This window comes from Scyliorhinus torazame, chromosome 12 (genome assembly GCF_047496885.1).
Source record: "Scyliorhinus torazame isolate Kashiwa2021f chromosome 12, sScyTor2.1, whole genome shotgun sequence".
Classification (NCBI taxonomy): domain Eukaryota; kingdom Metazoa; phylum Chordata; class Chondrichthyes; order Carcharhiniformes; family Scyliorhinidae; genus Scyliorhinus; species Scyliorhinus torazame.
In genome coordinates, this window is record NC_092718.1 from 171,182,196 (window position 1) to 171,201,246 (window position 19,051).

Consider the following 19,051-nt stretch of genomic DNA (forward strand, 5'->3'; position numbering starts at 1 on the left):
CCCCTGTCTTTATAGTGCGTGTGCTCTCACTGGTGATTGGCTGCGGTGTTGTGTATGTTGATTGGTCCCACTGTGTGCTGTTTAGCACAGGGCTAAATTGCTGGCTTTGAAAGCAGACCAAGGCAGGCCAGCAGCATGGTTCGATTCCTGTAACAGCCTCCCCAAACAGGCGCCGGAATGTGGCGACTAGGGACTTTTCACAGTAACTTCATTTGAAGCCTACTTGTGACAATAAGCAATTTTCATTTCATTTCAGTGTGTGTCTGCAACATGATATACTGGTGTATATTATGACATTCCCCTTTTATATAGAAAAATGTGCCTGCGTGACAAAAAATAGTGTGTGGTTGATGTTCCCGACTACGTGTGTGCAAAATATTTACAGGACTCTGTACATAAAACTAAGCTATTTACATGGGAAGGTGCCTGGTGCAGAAAAAAAACAGTGTGTCACACAAATAACGAGATGAACACTATATACAAACCACTTGAAAGATTAAACAGAAGAACAGAACAGACCAGAGAGTCCATTAGTGCAAAGTTCACAAATTAAGTCTCTGAGGTGGGCGACAAATTCTGGTTGACCGCCTCAAGGGTGGTTCAGGAGCCACCAACTGAGGAGCGGGCTGGACTGCGTCAGAGTGAGGAGGATGCAGAGTAACCGGAATCTCTGTATAGTCCAGGTCAGGGAAAACAGGAGGGCGTGGCACTGGCAGAGGATCACGTAGCGAGCGCAAAACGAGACGAAGGGCACGCCGATTACGGCTCAGAATGGAACCATCCGGTAGACGAACCAGGAACGAGTGGGGAGCCACCTGCCGAAGAACCACAGCAGTTGCAGACCAGCCCCCATCCGGAAGATGGATGCGGACATTGTCATCTGGAGCCAGAGCAGGGAGATCAGCTGCACGGGCGTCATGAGCCGCCTTGTGCTGTGCACGAGACAGTTGCATTTGTTGAAGGACCGGAGCGTGGTCGAGGTCTGGGACGTGAATGGACGGCTCCGTCGTCCTCAGGGTGCGACCCATGAGCAGCTGGGCTGGCGACAGGCCAGTGGACAGTGGGGCCGAGCGATAGGCCAGCAAGGCGAGGTAGAAGTCGGATCCCGCATCGGCAGCCTTGCAGAGGAGCCGTTTGACTATGTGGACGCCCTTCTCCGCTTTGCCATTGGATTGGGGGTACAGGGGACTGGATGTCACATGCACAAAGTTGTACCTCCTGGCAAAGTTGGACCATTCGTGGCCTGCGAAGCGGGGGCCATTGTCCGACATCACAGTGAGTGGGATGCCGTGTCGAGCAAAGGTGTCCTTACAGGCACGGATGACTGCAGACGATGTGATGTCGTGCAAACGTACCACCTCCGGGTAGTTTGAAAAATAGTCTACAATCAGAACATAGTCCCTGCCCAGCGCATGGAACAGGTCGATGCCGACCTTGGACCAAGGGAACATCACCAACTCATGGGGCTGTAGCGTCTCACGTGGTTGGGCCAGCTGGAACCGCTGTCAGGTGGGGCAGTTGAGCACTGTGTTGGCGATGTCGTCATTGATGCCGGCCCAGTACACTGCCTCTCGGGCCCGTCGGCGGCACTTCTCCACGCCAAGATGGCCCTCGTGTAGCTGTTCCAAGACGAGCTGGCGCATGCTGTGCGGGATAACAATGCGGTCCAGCTTCAGGAGGACACCATCGACTACCGCCAGATCGTCTCTGATGTTGTAGAACTGTGGGCATTGACCCTTGGGCCACCCGTCTGTTAGGTGGCGCATGACATGCTGTAGCAGGGGGTCAGCCGCAGTCTCGCGGTGAATTTGGTCAAGGCGTTCATCCGGGGCCGGAAGATTGGAGGCCACGACGGCCACATGGGCATCAACCTGGCAGACAAATCCCCCTGGGTCACACGGGGTGTTGACTGCCCTGGACAGAGCATCGGCTATGATCAGGTCTTTGTCCGGGGTATATACGAGCTGAAAGTCGTATCGCCGGAGTTTGAGCAGAATGCGCTGGAGGCGAGGCGTCATGTCGTTCAAGTCTTTTTGTATTATATTGACCAGCGGGCGATGGTCGGTCTCGATGGTGAATTGGGGAAGGCCGTACAAATAATCATGAAATTTGACGACACCGGTCAACAGGCCCAGGCACTCCTTTTCTATCTGTGCGTAGCGCTGTTCCGTGGGGGTCATGGCGCGTGACGCATATGCAACGGGGGCCCATGATGAGGCCTCATTGCATTGCAGGAGCACTGCCCCAATGCCAGATTGGCTGGCATCGGTCGAAATTTTTGTCTCTTTCGCTGGATCAAAAAAGGCCAATACCTGGGCCGTGGTAAGTTCTGGTTTTTGTTCTGTCCGTTCGCTCTCGTGGGCAGGAAGCCATTGGAAGTCTGTTGTCTTCCTGACCAGGTTCCTGAGAGCTGTGGTATGAGAGGGGAGGTTAGGGATGAACTTCCCTAGGAAGTTGACCATGCCCAGAAATCGGAGGACCGCCTTCTTGTCCTCTGGCTTTTTTATGGCTGTGATGGCAGCCACCTTGTCCGCATCCGGCCGCACACCCAACTGGGAGATGTGGTCCCCTAGGAACTTGAGTTCCGTCTGGCCGAAGGAGCATTTGGCTCTGTTGAGGCGTAGGCCCTGCTCCCGTATGCGTTTGAACATGCGCTGGAGGCGACTGATATGCTCCTGCGGGGTGGATGACCAAATGATTATGTCGTCAACATAGACGCGAACACCTTCAATGCCTTCCATCATTTGTCCCATGATCCTGTGGAATACTTCTCACGTTGATATGATCCCAAACGGCATCCTGTTGTCACAATATCTGCCAAAAGGGGTGTTAAAGGTACACAGTTTCCTGCTGGATCTGTCCAGTTGAATTTGCCAGAATCCTTTCGAGGCGTCAAGTTTGGTGAAGAGCTTGGCGTGATCTCTTCGCATGTGATCTCTTCGCGCTTGGGGATTGGGTAATGCTCCCTCAATATGTTGCGATTCAGATCCTTTGGATCAATGCAGATTCTGAGCTCACCGGAAGGCTTCTTTATGCACACCTTGGAACTGACCCAGTCGGTTGGTTCCGTAACTCTGGAGATCACTCCTTGGTCTTGGAGGTCCTGCAGCTGCTGCTTGAGATGATCCTTGAGGGGCGTTGGGACTCTGCGAGGTGCATGCACCACAGGCGTGGCGTTCTGTTTGAGTAGGATCTTGTAAGTATATGGGAGCGTGCCCATGCCTTCGAAGATGTTGCGGTGCTGGTCGATGATGGCGTTGAGTTGCGCCCTGAAGTCAGCATCCTGGAAGGCAGACATGTCATCAGGAGAGAGAGAGTGAACTCTTTGAATGAGGTTCAGCAATTTGCACGCCTGTGCGCCAAGCAGTGAGTCCTTCGAGGAGCCCACGATCTCGAAAGGAAGGATGGCTTTTCGTGACTTGTGCGTCACTTCGAGTTGGCACGAGCCGGTAGCAGGAATGATGTTGCCATTGTAGTCCAATAGCTGGCAGGCCGATGGGAGAATCGTTGGTTTGACATGAAGGCTTTGGAAAGCAGACCCGCCATGAGATTGGCGGAGGCACCAGTGTCCAGGTGGAATCGTATTTGGGACCGGTTGACCGTCAGGGTGGCACACCACGCATCGTCTAGATCAATGCTGTATACCGACAGCGGCTGGTGTCTTTGCTTCGGGGACAGCCTGTTTTTCGTTACGACACCGACTCGAAAAGGCGCCTTCGGGTCCTCGGTGTCACTGATGTGTGGGAGGTCGGAATCGGACTCGGTGACCGTGGGTTGAATTGCCCAAACATTCCTGCGAGGCTGGCTGAAGTGATATGAATTGGCAGGCTGAGCTGCTCGACAGCAGGCAGCATAGTGGCCAAGTCATCCACATCGTAGGCATTGTCGAGATTTTGCGGGGCATTGTTGCTTTAAATGGGCGGAGCCACAGTTGCCGCACGTCGTGACATCAGCACGTTCACTGCACCACCACGCATGCGCAGTGCGGTCCTGCGTGGTGCGCGCCTGCGCATTGCGGTCCTCCGTGTCGCCGTCCCCTCGTTTGGTGCGTACAAGCGCGGGAGTCCGCAAAAAGCGCGCGAAATGGCCGCCCTCATCCAGGCTGAGGCCCTGGAGGTGCTCAATCACTTGGACCCATTCCGCCTCGTGGGGACCTTGCTGCGCCATTTCAGCCGCTTGTATATGGGAGTACCGACTGGTGGCATTTTCATGTAGGACACAGGTCTCGATGGCGGTCGCTAGGGTGAGTTGCTTTACTTTGAGGAGCTGCTGACGTGGGGGGTCCGACTGAACACCGAAAACGATCTGGTCGCGTATCATGAAGTCGGAGGTAGGCCCCTAGCTGCAAGATTGCGCAAGGATGCGGAGGTGCATTAAAAAGGATTGGAAAGGTTCGTCCTTACCCTGCAAACGCTGCAGGAACACATAGCGTTCAAAAACTTTCATTCATCTCTACGCTGCAGTGAGTGTCAAATTTGAGGAGAACCGTCTTAAACTTCGTCTTGTCTTCGTCAGCTGCAAAGGTGAGAGTTGAAAATATGGATGGCATGGTCCCCGGCCATGGAGAGGAGAAGAGCAATCCTTCTGGTGTCCGAGGCGCCCTCCCTGTCCGTGGCTTCGAGGAAGAGCTGGAAACGCTGTTTGAAAATCTTCCAGTTGGCCCCGAGGTTCCCGGCGATGCGGAGCGGCGGCGGCGGGCTGATGTTGTCCATGTTGCAGAATGACGGAATTCTGGCGGAAGGCAGATCACTTCCAGGTAGATCTAAGAAGTGCTAGTATTCAACCACTCCTGGTATCATGATGTGTTGGGTGTTCTGGATCACATACAGGTCACCAACACTTGAAGTAGTGCAACACTATTTTATTAAAAGGTTAACTATTTAAACATACTTGAACTGTGGGTAAATACGATACCAGCTTTAACTAAAGACCTTTGCCTTATCCTAACCATCGCCGGCAACCTCGGGGCCAACTGGAAGATCTTCAAACAGCGCTTCCAGCTCTACCTCGAAGCCACGGACAGGGAGGGCGCCTCGGACACCAGTCCTAACCAGTTGATGCACTCAGCACATGGTGAATGTCTGTGTTGCAGGCTGTGAGCTCTGTGCTCCTAGCTAGCTGCTACTCGAATGAGCGGGAACTCTGATGTCCCCTGTCTTTCTAGTGCGTGTGCTCTCACTGGTGATTGGCTGCGGTGTTGTGTATGTTGATTGGTCCCACTGTGTGTCCATCAGTGTGTGTCTGCACCATGATATGCTGGTGTATATTATGACATTTGGGTTATGGTCATTTATCTTATTGTTGTGCATTTGGAGCTCAACACGTATGGGTAAACACATATGGGCCACGATGATGCAACAGTAACCAAATTTCAAAAGTACATTCTATGCTGTGACATATTTGGTACATTCTGTCCTGATAGCTGCTGAGACTTACTCTAGTTTCAGACAGACCACAATCTATTGAAATGAGGAACGATCACAGCTGAATCCTATGCTGATGACACATCGCTTTTTCAGCTTTGGTTGTTGGATCTCAATCACAAACAGGCATCCTGGTTAATCTTTCCCTGCATCAGTCTTAGGAGCTGAGATCAGTGTTGGAATGCTAAATATCAGGGAATATCAACTGATACCTGAAGGTACATGAATGTATATATGTGTGTTATATTTCCGCATTTTTTTACAGTTATTGTTTCCCATGATAATTTTGAAAGACTTTCCTTTTAATAGTTGGGTGTTGAAACAGTGGATCAGCACAGATTTGAAAAAGGAGAACCGCCAACATGCAATAGTCAAATGTGCATTAAAGCAAGACGGCTGGGACAACCAAAAACTGGGATCCACACCATGGCGAGATAGAAATTATGAAACTAGGGCAGCACGGTGGCGCAGTGGTAGCACTGCAGTCTTACGGCACTGAAGTTCCAGATTCGATCCCGGCTCTGGGTCACTGTCCTTGTGGAGTTTGCACATTCTCCCCGTGTTTGCGTGGGTCTCACCCCCCACAACCCAAAGATGTAGCTGGATTGAACACGCTAAATTGCCCCTTAATTGGAAAAATTGAATTGGGTACTCTAAATTTTATTCAATGAGAATCTGGTTAAAATCACAATTTTCATAGGTATGAGCCCTTAATTGACAAGGAGGCAGGTTTCTGAGTCATTGACGAAGTGGGTTAGATAAAGTGTGAGACTGATTTAGGCTCGCGACCTGAGGCTTCTGGTTGTCTTAACAAAAGGAGGAATCTGTTGAAGTGCCAAAGCCTTCCATAACACCAGAGAGAAGCACGATGTCAGAGGGGAGCCAGAGACCTGCCTCCAGAGACTGTTGTAATATGCCTTTAGGGGGTAGTAGCATGACATCACGAGAAGGTAAGTGTGTCAAGTGAGTTGACACTTGAGTTATTTTAGCCTGTGAGCAGAACACAGCACATACATCTCTGCTGCTGGAGACTTCAGGTATTCTGGGGGCGATTCTCCGATATGGAGGCCAAGTGTTCGCGCCGTCGTGAACGCCGTCGTGTTTCACGACGGTGCAAACAGGGCCCAGGCACGACCTATTCTGGCCCCCATCCGGGCCGGAGAATCGCTGCTCGCCGGTTCTCCGAGCGGCCCGGTGCGAATCGCGCGCCGCTGGTTTCCGGGGGGGTGGGAGAATCGCATACGGGGGTCGGGGCGGCGTGGCGCGATTCGTGGAGCGCCCCGGCGATTCTCCCACCCGGCGTGGGGTGGGGGGGAGAGCATAGCGCCCTCTACCTTTGTAATTGTACTTACTCAGCTCGCCCAAATACGTGAATCAACAATGTGTCTACCAATTGTGATTGATGCTTTTATATCATTATAACAACATCACATGGCGATCAGTGGTGGTAAGACAGGTGACAGCAAGATTAAGTACTGGAACTACATGGTGAACAGCTTTAGATCATGTTACATGACATGAGATGACCCTCGATATTTTGGTCAGGCCACAATGAGTATACAGTGTCGGAGAGTGTTGAAATCTCAGCATAGCGACTGCATAGAGAAGTTTTGAAGGCAGGATAGTGCTCAAGTAAAAAGTGGTAAACAGAGAGATCCATAGGCGAGATTGCAGCACGTAGCCTGACAGTTCAGTGAGTGAGACAGCTCGTTGAGAGGACTGGTACCAGGTGAATTCAGTCAGGCAAGCCGAGTGACCAGATCGATCATTAGAAAGGGAGAGTAAAAGAAAAAAAAAGTTGTATAAATCAGGCTAGGAAACCGTTATAGCAACCGGAGATTTGGAAAACTGCACGAAAATGGCAATAGCAATATTCATCGCAGGTACGATGAGGGAAGGAAGGTCAAAGAAGTGGCAAAGTGGTTAGCACTGCTGCCTCACATCTCCAGGGACCTGGGTTCAACTCCAGCCTCGGGTGACACTCTGTGTGGAGTTTGCACTTTCCCACCGTGTCTGCATGGGTTTCCTCCGATGCTCCGGTTTCCTCCCACAGCCTAAAGATGTGCAGGTTAGGTGGATTGGCCATGATTAATTGCCCTTAGTGTCTAAAAGGTTGGGTGGGGTTACTGGGTTACGGGGTAGGGGTGGAGGCTTGGGCTTATGTCGGGTGCTCTTTCCAAAGGTCAGTGCGGACTCAATGGGCCAAATGGCCTCCTTCTGCACTGTAGGAATTTTATGATTCATGGGGATATAGTCAGAATATCCACAAAATTCCCCAGTTTGAATTGGGGTGCAGCTGTGATCTGTAAACAGTGCACAGAGCGATAGTTTCTTGATTCAGGTGTGTCTGATTCAGACAGCAAGCCATTAATCCCCCTAAAGAATCCCCAAAGGATATGGGGCTGGATTCTCAGTTTCAGTGGCTAAGTGCCAGCTCGAACGGCAAATCTGCAAAAGGGAGGTTTACGATGAAGAAATCGGCACCGACCCCTCACTGATTCCGGGACTGGTGAGGGGCTAACAACGGCGCCGGGTGAAATCCCCGGCTCCTGTGCTGAAAACAGCCGGAGAATGGCCAGGTCTGTGGCCACGCATGCGCATGGCTGACGACCTGCAGCGGTACAACATGGTGCCGGCTGTGTGCGGACACGACCCGCCACCCGTAACCCCACAGCCCACCCCTGGCCACCCCCTGGCCAACCTCCACCGTCTCCCCAGCCCTCGCGGAAGCCCCCCCACCCTGCGGCACGGATCCCAGCCAAGTGTGGCGGTGCTGGACACAGTCCGCAGCCGCCATGCCGGGATCCCGCACAGCTGAGATCACACGTGTCCCGCGCCGTCGAGAACTCGGCTCATTGGCAGCGGAGCATCCTGAGAGGGCCAGTCGATGATGCACATACGGCGATGCAACGACGCGAGGCGTGCAACGCAATGATGCCATTTCCGAGGGGGCGGAGCATGGCTGACTGGCGTCAAACCGGCGGCGGCTCCAATTTGGGGGTTGGAGTCGAATCACCGCCAGACCGCCGATTACGATATCGGCGTCGGGCAACAGAGAATGCAGCCCATGGACTACATTGGAAGACCGATTCAGAATAAGATTAAACTGCTGTATTCATCTACTGGAGTTTATGTCATTTTGACAACATTCTACAGAATCCATGGACAACTTTGTCAGCAGATGCAGAGAAAAGGGTACGTCATTTTTCAAACGGAGAACTTGCAGACTGAATTGTTGAGTTGGTAATCACATGGAAGAATTCCAGAAAGATTTGCGAAACACGTCCAAAACAAATAGCATCGGAGAACTACTCAAGGATAAACTTAAGTATGAAGCCATCCTCGCAGGTCAACAAAGCTTACAGGTCCGAAGTACAACTCCAATTGTTGACACATTTATTAGAACACCAAAGCTGATCAAGTGGAAGGTGTGGCCTCTGCATGCACCAAGGAAATGTCCAGCTTTTCCTTAATTCTGCAAAGCTTGTGGCAGAAAGGGCCATTAGCAGTGGCAGTGCACTAGAGCAAAGGCTGATGCAGCTACAAAAAGCCATGCACTGATCCAAACATTCTGTACATGATAGGTTCCTTCAAGCAATAAAAATGATCATCTGGTATCTTGTCAGAAACACATATATGAGGTGACTGACAAACCAGAAAGTGATGATGATGTGTACGATGAGATGGAGGGTGGAGAACACATATTTCACTCAGTCGATCTTGAGGAAAACATAGTCACCAGGACACCTTTTGAAGTGTTTGCCAAAATTTGGATTATCTACCCTAAGAAAGTTGGTCACTATTATTAATTGGCCAAGATTGACACAGGAGGAAGTGTAAACTTCCTACTACTGCGGTTTCGAAAAGACATGTATCCTTAGACTTGGACGGTCATGGCAAAAACCTACTACTGTGCATCTTTCGGCGTACAATGGTTCACTAATTCCATGTGCAGGATCTATAGTCTTGGAGTACAATCAATCCTATTGGGTGTGACAGATGTTCTCCATTGTGGAGACTAAAGATCTCACAATTTCTGGTCTATGCTGTGACCTTGCAGTAGTGTCAATCCGTGTAATCAGTCAGAGCCCATAAGGCAGATCAACCTCAGAAAATACTCCCAGCACCCCAGTTCATGACCTAACATGAAGTTATTTTGATGAAATTGACAGTGTCAAGAGAGCTGCAACGTTACACCTGCAGGGGAATGCAAGCCTATCAACTGATCTGGTACTTTTAAAAAATAAATTTAAAGTACCCAATCTTTTATTTTCTAATTAAGGGGCAATTTAGCGTGGTCAATCCACCTACCCTGCACATCTATGATTGTGGAGATGAGACCCATGCAGACACGAGAAGAACGTGCAAACTCCACACAGATAGTGACCAGGGCTGGGATCGAACCCGGGTCCTCAGCAGCATGAGGCAGCAGTGCTAACCACTGCACCACCGTGCCGCCCATCTGGTGCATTTTACGCAACGCAGATACCAATAGCGACAAGAATAAACACCAAATGATTCTATACTGTAGAAACTGTGGAAAACCATCATTGAAGGGTGGCCTGATTTAATTCAGCATGTTCAAGAATACATGAGATCATTTTGACCTTATTTTGGACTAGCTAAACATCTTTGAGGGAGTCATGTTTAAAGGCAGGCAAGTCATCAGACTGAAATCTTTGCGACCTGATATTCGTCAACAACTTCATCTCTCACATGAGCATAGATCAGATGGGAAGACTCGCAACAGGGACAGTCTACTGGCCATGTATGAGCAAAGACATTGAAGTCCCCATCAAAAAGTGTGAGACATATGACTTCCGGTGGAGGCCATGGCATGAGTGGTCACGCATTTGGAGGCTCCCGCTCGCCGTGGTTTTTCTGGACCTTTTCACTGGTTAATAGGTGGATGTGAGGAGGCAAAAAGGTGCAGGAGAGTGAGGGAAGTGATTGACCCCCTAGTATATGGAGCTGAGGGCCAGAAGCGGTCAGAAAAGAGGGAATCAGTCGGTTGGAGTTGTGCGGCGCCTGCGACATGCGTAGAGATGGCGGAGGGGCAGGGAGCTGCCCTGCTGGCTCAGTGGTTGACGGACCAGCTGGTTAGCTTCCTGAACAAGAAGTTCACCCAGCAACGTAAGGGCGGTGGATTGGATCAAGGAGGTGATTGACAGCGTGGAGATGAAGCTGGCAGCCCAGGGTCAGGCGATTCAGAAGATGGAGGAGGTGGTGGGGGAACACGAGGAGCAGTTCGCCTCAATGGCAGCAGAGGTGGGGCTGATGCGAGATCTGCAGAGGCAGCTCCAGGAGAAGGTTGAAGACTTGGAGAAACGATCACGTGGGCAGAACATAAGGATCGTGGGCCTTGTGGAGGGGAGTGAAGGAGCCGATGCTGCCGCGTATGTGGGGAAGATGCTGGAGAAGCTGTTATGAGAGGGTGTGTTTGCACGGCCTTTGGAGGTGAATCGAGCGCATAGGGCGCTAATGAGGAAGCCCCAGGGGAATGTGTCACTGAGGGCAATGGCGGTGCGGTTGCAACGTTTCATGGACAAGGAGAAAATTATGAGGTGGGCCAAGCAGATGAGGTGCTGCACCTGGGAGGGCAGTGAAATCCGAGTGTACCAGGACCTGGGTGCAGAGCTGGCCAAGAGGAAAGCGAGTTTTAACAAGGTCAAGGCGGCCCTCTACAAGAAGGGGGTGAGGTTTGGGCTACTGTACCCGGCACGCCTGTGGGTGACCTACGAACATAGTACATAGAACATTACAGCGCAGTACAGGCTCTTCGGCCCTCGATGTTGCGCCGACCTGTGAAACCACTCTAAAGCCCATCTACACTATTCCCTTATCGTCCATATGTCTATCCAATGACCATTTGAATGCCCTTAGTGTTGGCAAGTCCACTACTGTTGCAGGCAGGGCATTCCACGCCCTTACTACTCTCTGAATAAAGAACCTACCTCTGACATCTGTCCTATATCTATCTCCCCTCAATTTAAAGCTATGTCCCCTCGTGCTAGACATCACCACCCAAGGAAAAAGACTCTTACTATCCACCCTATCCAATCCTCTGATCATCTTGTATGCCTCAATTAAGTCACCTCTTAATCTTCTCTCTAACGAAAACAGCCTCAAGTCCCTCAGCCTTTCCTCATAAGATCTTCCCTCCATACCAGGCAACATTCTGGTAAATCTCCTCTGCACCCTTTCCAATACTTCCACATCCTTCCTATAATGCGGCGACCAGAATTGCATGCAATACTCCAAATGCGGCCGCACCAGAGTTTTGTACAGCTGCAACATGACCTCATGGCTCCGAAACTCAATCCCTCTACCAATAAAAGCTAACACACTGTATGCCTTCTTAACAACCCTCTCAACCTGGGTGGCAACTTTCAGGGATCTATGTACATGGACACCGAGATCTCTCTGCTCATCCACACTGCCAAGAATCTTACCATTAGCCCAGTACTCTGTCTTCCTGTTATTCCTTTCAAAATGAATCACCTCACACTTTTCTGCATTAAGCTCCGTTTGCCACCTCTCAGCCCAGCACTGCAGTTTATCTATGCCCCTCTGTAACTTGTAACATCCTTCCTCACTGTCCACAACTCCACCGACTTTAGTGTCATCTGCAAATTTACTCACCCATCCTTCTACGCCCTCCTCCAGGTCATTTATAAAAATGACAAACAGCAGTGGCCCCAAAACAGATCCTTGTGGTACACCACTAGTAACTGGACTCCAGTCTGAACATTTCCCATCAACCACCATCCTTTGTCTTCTTCCAGCTAGCCAATTTCTGATCCAAACTGCTAAATCACCCTGAATCCCATGCCTCCGTATTTTCTGCAGTAGCCTACCGTGGGGAACCTTATCAAACGCTTTACTGAAATCCATATACACCACATCAACTGCTTTACCCTCATCCACCTGTTTGGCCACCTTCTCAAAGAACTCAATAAGGTTTGTGAGGCACGACCTACCCTTCACAAAACCGTGTTGACTATCTCTAATCAAATTATTCATTTTCAGATGATTATACATCCTATCTCTCATAAACCTTTCCAAGATTTTGCCCACAACAGAAGTAAGGCTCACTGGTCTATAGTTACCGGGGTTGTCTCTACTTCCCTTCTTGAACAAGGGGACAACATTTGCTATCCTCCAGTCTTCTGGCACTATTCCTGTAGACAAAGATGACTTAGAGATCAAAGCCAAAGGCTCAGCAATCTCCTCCCTAGCTTCCCAGAGAATCCTAGGATAAATCCCATCCGGCCCAGGGGACTTATCTATTTTCACACTTTCCAGAATTGCTAACACCTCCTCCTTATGAACCTCAAGCCTTCTAGTCTAGTAGCCTGAATCTCAATGTTCTCCTCGACAACATTGTCTTTTTCCTGCCTGAATACTGACAAAAATTGTTCATTTAGCACCTCTCCTATCTCCTCGGACTCCACGCACAACTTCCCCCTACTGTCTTTGACTGGCCCTACTCTTACCCTAGTCATTCTTTTATTCCTGACATATCTATAGAAAGCTTTAGGGTTATCCTTGATCCTACCTGCCAAAGACTTCTCATGTCCCCTCCTGGGTCGGGAGCTTTACTTTGAGTCAGCGGAGGGGCGGTAGAATTTGTCAGAGACAATGGACTGGCAGGAAAAGGTGGACTTTGAACTTTGGTGGAGATGCTGTGATGCTGCTGTTAATTTGCGTTTGGGGCCATTTCTTTTTTCGGCTTCAGGTTTGCTTTTTGTTCTCTATTGAAAGATGGTGGGCTTGGTCTCTTTGTTTGGGCTTGGGGAGGGGTTGTTTTTGTTTGTTTGCACTAATGTTTGAGCGGGAGGGGAGGATGCTAGGCGTCATGGGCGGGGGGCTGCCAGGCCAGCTGGGCGGGCTAGTTCATGGAAGTGCAGTGGGGGATGAGTGGAAAGTTATTAGGGACATGGGGGCAGGGGACGTTTTTTAAAAAAAAAATTTTGAATACCCAATTCATTTTTTTCCAATTAAGGGGCAATTTAGCGTGGCCAATCCACCTAGCTTGCACATTTTTGGGTTGTGGGGGCAAACTCCACACAGACAGTGACCCGGGGCCGGGATTGAACCTGGGACCTCTGCGCCGTGAGACAGCAGGGCTAACCCACTGCGCCACCGTGCTGCCCTAGGAGTAGGGCTTTTAAAGTGTATGGGGAGGAGGATCGATGACGGTGGGCGACCGAAGGCCGACCTGGGGTGGTGCGGGACATGGGCCAGAGGGTGACTCAAGAGGGACTATGGTTGATCGTGGCGGGGGGGGGGGGGGGGGGCGACCAGGCTGATCACGTGGAATGTGCAAGGATTGAATGGGCCAGTCAAGAGGGCCCGTGTGTTCGCACACTTACAACGATTGAAGGTGGATGTGGCCATGCTACAAGAGCCTCACCTGAAGGTGGGGGACCAGATTAGGCTGAGGAAGGGATGGGTTGAGCAAGTATTTCATTGGCGTTTGGACTCTAAAATGGAGGGGGTGGCGATTTTGGTCAATAGGCGGGTGGCTTTCGAGGTGGGAAATACAGTGACTGACTCTGGGGGCAGGTACGTTATGCTAAGCGGGAAACTGGAGGGGATGCCAGTGGTGTTTGTAAACATCTATGCCCCGAACTGAGACGATGTTGAATTTATGAGGTGAGTGCCGGGGAGGATCCCTGATCTGGACTCTCATTGGTTGATTATGGGTGGGACTTTAAGGCAGTCCTGGAGTGGCAGCCCTGAGGGTGTGGGGACAGTAGAGGCTGCACATGGTGCTGGAGGGGCGTTGGTGTGGGCGCCGATGTGTGTCAATCACTGGTTCGCCCCGGGTTGTGGGGGGAAGGGGGGGGCTGGATGGGGTTTCCCGATGTGGCAGCGGGTGGGGATTATGAGATTTGGCGATCTGTTTAATGATGAGGGTGTCCCGAGCTTGGGTGGCTCTTACTCGAGGCTTGATTTTTTAGAATTTAATGCCCGGTCCCGGGGGAATTTATTTGTTAAATAAATGTCGGAAGACATAAGGAAGAAGGATGTCCAAAACCCAAAGAAAAGCTGGCCTGAAGAAGGGGGCGAGTGAAGGTTCGCTGTCAAGTGGAAGGGTCGGCTTGGCAACTGGAAGGATTGCGGAGGTTGGGTCGCTGAGTGGGGCTGCACTGTTCACGGCAGAAAAGATGACCGAGGCGATGGTTGTGGAATTTGAAAAACAGTTGGAAAGCACCTGGAGGTGATGAGGAAGGAGATGGTGGCAGCATTGATGGTGATGATGGAGGAGGCGATTGCGCCGGGGAAGGTGGTAGTGTCGAGGACATCGGCTGAGGTGTGGGAGCAAGGTGAGAAACTGCTGAAGGGAGTGGAAGAGGCCTTGTCGCAATACAGTGATCAACTCATCTCGATGGGCGAGGAGCTGCAGAGGGTGGTGGAGGCCAACAAGGGCCTGCGTGTCAATGTGGAGAACCTGGAAAACAAATCTAGGCGGCAACATCTGAGGATCGTGGGCCTGCCCGAAGGGGTGGCGGGCCCGAGGCTGACGGAGTATTTTGCCAAGATGTTGGCGGAGCTGTTGGGCGAGGAGGAAGATCCCCCTCAATATGAACTGGATCAGGCTCATAGGGCGTGGAGGCCTAAACCAAAGGCGAATGAGCCGTCAAGAGCAGTGATTATTTGTTTCCATAGGTACCGCGTGAAGGAGACGGTCCTGATTTGGGCAATGGAGAAGCAGGAGGTGCAGTGGGCTAAGGTTGGTATACACATATACGAGGAAATCACTGTGGAGTTGGCGAGGAGGCGGGCGGCCTTCGGTCGAGTGAAGACGGCACCTTATAACAGCAGGGTGCAGTTCGGCATAGTGTACCCAGCTAAGTTGAGGGTGACCTACAACTCCAAAGACTTTTATTTTGAGACGGTTAAACGCCGGAGGCGTTTGTGAAGGCAGAAGGACTGGGGCAGAAGTGAGAAATGGGAATGAGGATTGGTCTTGGACTGAGGGTAGGGGGAGGTGGATTTATTTTTTCTATTTTTCACTGCATGTGAAATGTTACCACCTTTATATGTGGTAAATGAGTTTAAGTTGCCGATTTGGACAAGGTAAGAGTTGGGATGTTCTTTTGCAATGATGATTTTTTTTTTGCAGTTTGTGTGTTTACAGGAGGGTTGTGTGTTGAAAGGGAATTCTTTGTTTTCTTGGGACCGGGCCGATTTGGGGGGTGGGGGGTGGGCGGGGGGATTGGAGGGAAGTGAGGTTTCGGCAGAGGCCTCCACACTGGCTAGCCCAAGCTGGCCAGTGAATGGGAGTGTGGTGGGGGGAGGGGCTGTGGCCATCAGAGCCTGGGAGTACAGGTTTCAATGGGCCTAGGAGGTGTGAAAGGTTGGGGGAGGGGACCGATACTGGGTGAGGTGTTTTCGAGAGGAAGTGGATGGGAGGATTCTGGGAGGGGGGAGGCGGCTTGAGGGTAACAATGGGATGGGGTGGGCCGAGCCCAGTGGGCAGGGCCTGGAGTTATGATGAAGGTGGGTTGGAGGGGAGGGGGGAGAATGAGAGACGCCCGATTAGGATAGTTATGTGGAATGTGAGGGGTTTGTTGGAGGGAGGTTTTCAGTGTCATCTCAGGGGTAGTGCTTGTGAACTTGGAACCAGGACCCTTAGAAGCCTTTTTCGTGGGGTCGGACCGGTAGGTGGGTGCAGTGGCAGATGTTAGTCTTTGTCTCGCTGATTGCCTGGAGGCAGGTCTTGTTGGGCTGGAAATCAGCTTCTCCATCCTGTGACATGGCTTGGAAGGGGGGACCTACTTGAATTTCTTTGATTCTCAGGAAGGTGAAGTCTCAGCTGAAGTGGGTGAAGGAAGGGTTTCACAATTCATGGAGGCTGCTTATTATGCACCTCCGAGAATTGGTTGCCATTGAACATTAGGGGAGGAAGGGGGGATCGGCGGTATTGCTGATTTTGGTTACACTGTTCACGGACTGATTGTTAATTTGTGTGTTTTACTGGTGGATGTTTTGGTCTGTATATTGAGCGGGGGGGCGGTTTGTGTGTGGGGGATTGTTATTGTATTTGGGTTTTTTTCTTTTTTCTTTGGTTGTTTATTGATGAAAATGTTGGAAATAAGGAGAATAAAAAGATATTTTTTAATATCGAATACGTTACCAACGACCCCATTACTTGGCAATAAATCAAGACAAGCACAGCTGTCACACAAACTCTTCAGTGTTATTTTCAGTTGATCAGGTTCAGGTGTGTCCAGAGAGATTATTATAGATAACAGTTTGCAATTTATTGGTAAGCTATTTCAGGCTAGAAGTGTGAGAAGTAGACTATTGATCACACTATTCCTTCTCCCCATTACCCTAGATCTAAAGGCCTAGCTGATGTGCAACTATTCGATCACTGGCAAAGCTCATGTTTTGGTCGACCAGTGTGCACCAATCTACCAACTTTTACCCATTTTGCTTTTTCAGAAGCTAAAGCAACTTTTAAAAGTGCATGAGAAGATGATCAACATGCACAATAGAAAAGTGGGTACAGAATTGCCAAGTTTACAGTTGGAACATGTTTGCAGGGGATCCCACAGAAGATACGTGGCACAAAACCGAGGTGGCAAGGATTTTTTTCAGAACCAAGGCCCTATGATGGCATGACACAGAAAGGCACAAGGGGAGGCATAACCAAGGACAAATCAGATCCATTCCAGTTCCTCAGTCACCATATAGTCCGATTGCTGCATCTGGGACAAGATTTAAATGAAACCAAGTACAGCATTCAAGAATGACAATCCAACTTTAAATTGGAAATACCGGCGGAGTGGTAGCACTGCAGTCTCACGGCGCCGAGGTCCCAAGTTTGATCCCAGCTCTGGGTCACTGTCCATGTGGAGTTTGCACATTCTCCCCGTGTTTGCGTGGATTTCGCCCCCACAACCCAAAGATGTGCAGGGTAGGTGGATTGAACACACTAAATTGCCCCTTAATTGGAAAAAATGAATTGGGTACACTAAATTTTTTTTAAAAATAATTGGAAATGCCAGCTGGCCTAATTCTCCTCTTCTCATGGCTATATACATAATTAGCACCACAGTGTTGTATATCAGTTGGAACAACTTGTTCAGATATGTACTCTTATCATGTTTTTATGGGCTGGATGATGCCATTGTTTTTATAAATTAAATAATGCAAACATCCCATCACCTGGCCAGTTTTTGTGTATGTTCTGCTCAATTATGTGAATTTCTAAGCACTTGAAAGCATTTTCCCCTTTTTGAGATGTGCATTCCACACATTAGAACAGACTCGACCCAGTGGCGCCGAAACTCTCAAATTTAACCTAAACCAACTGCTGCTCTTTGGAGTTGGTTCTTTGGACTTATATATCTTCCAGATCAAGTGACTGCTGGAGTATATTTTCTTTGAAGATAGATTTAAAATTTGACCATCAAAAAATGCTCCACTACCCAAAAAAGATAAAGACCTGACGGAATGTGTATCATATAGAGCCATTTCACTGCTGAACGTGGATGCAAAAATACTCGCAAAGGTCCTGGCCAAAAGGCTGGAGGGCTGTGTACCAGAGGTGGTCGCAGAGGATCAAACCGGCTTTTTCAAGGGTAGGCAGCTCACAGCGAACAGCAGGCGGCTGCTGAACGTAAGAATGACCCCCTCTGGGGAAAGAACATCAGAGGTGATCGTCTCCCTGGATGCAGAAAAGGCCTTCGACAGAGTCGAATGGAAATACCTCCTCGAGTTACTGGAACGATTTGCGCTAGGAGCGGTGTTCATCGCCTGGGTGAGGTTCCTGTACAACGCTCCCAAAGCGAGCGTCCGAACTAACACCACCAGCTCTAAATACTTCCAGCTACAGAGAGGAACAACACAGGGCTGCCCTCTGTCCCCACTCTTGTTCGTGCTAGCGATCGAACGCCTGGCGATAGCCCTGCGGGACGCGAAAAGCTGGAAGGGAATCCGGAGAGGAGACAGAGAGCACAGAGTCTCACTCTATGCAGATGACCTGCTTCTCTATGTCTTGAAGCCACAGGAGGGACTGAAGGCAAGACTACAAATACTGAAAGAGTTTGGAACCTTCTCGGGCTACAAACTTAACCTGGGCAAAAGCGAAGCATTCCCAGTGAACCCAAACGGGGGAGGGAGAGAGCTTGAGGAGCCCCCGTTCAAAACAGCCCAGAACAGATTACGCTACCTGGGGATCCAGATAGCCAGAGACCGGACACAGATCCACAAGTGGAAACTGACCAGCCTGGTGGAGGAAGTAAGAAGAGACCTTCAAAGGTGGGGCTCACTCCCACTCTCCCTGGCGGGGAGAGTGCAGATGATCAAGATGAACGTACTGCCAAAGTTCCTCTTCCTGTTTAGATCCATTCCGATCTTCATCCCCAAAGCCTTTTTCCAAAACGTAGACAGGCTAATCATGACGTTTGTGTGGGGGCGGACACTGCAAAGAAGGAAAATCAAAGGGCGTTTGGCCTTACCAAACCTACAATACGACCACTGGGCAGCAACGGCAGAAAGACTGAGGGGATGGGTACAAGAACCCGACACAGATTGGGTACAAATGGAGGAGGCATCCTGTAAAGGAATGACCCTCCGGGCCCTGGCCACAGTAGCACTCCCACCCCCCT

General features: G+C 50.3%; 1 long non-coding RNA gene across 1 annotated transcript in view; it reads left to right on the forward strand.

The window, feature by feature from the left end:
- The first annotated feature begins 5,398 nt into the window (after nucleotides 1-5,398).
- Nucleotides 5,399-19,051, forward strand: part of LOC140387254 (uncharacterized) — a 44,056-nt gene continuing 30,403 nt past the window's right edge. Inside the window, exon 1 of the long non-coding RNA XR_011933809.1 lies at nucleotides 5,399-5,641. This is a non-coding gene — a long non-coding RNA (uncharacterized lncRNA). The remainder of the gene's footprint in view (nucleotides 5,642-19,051) is intronic.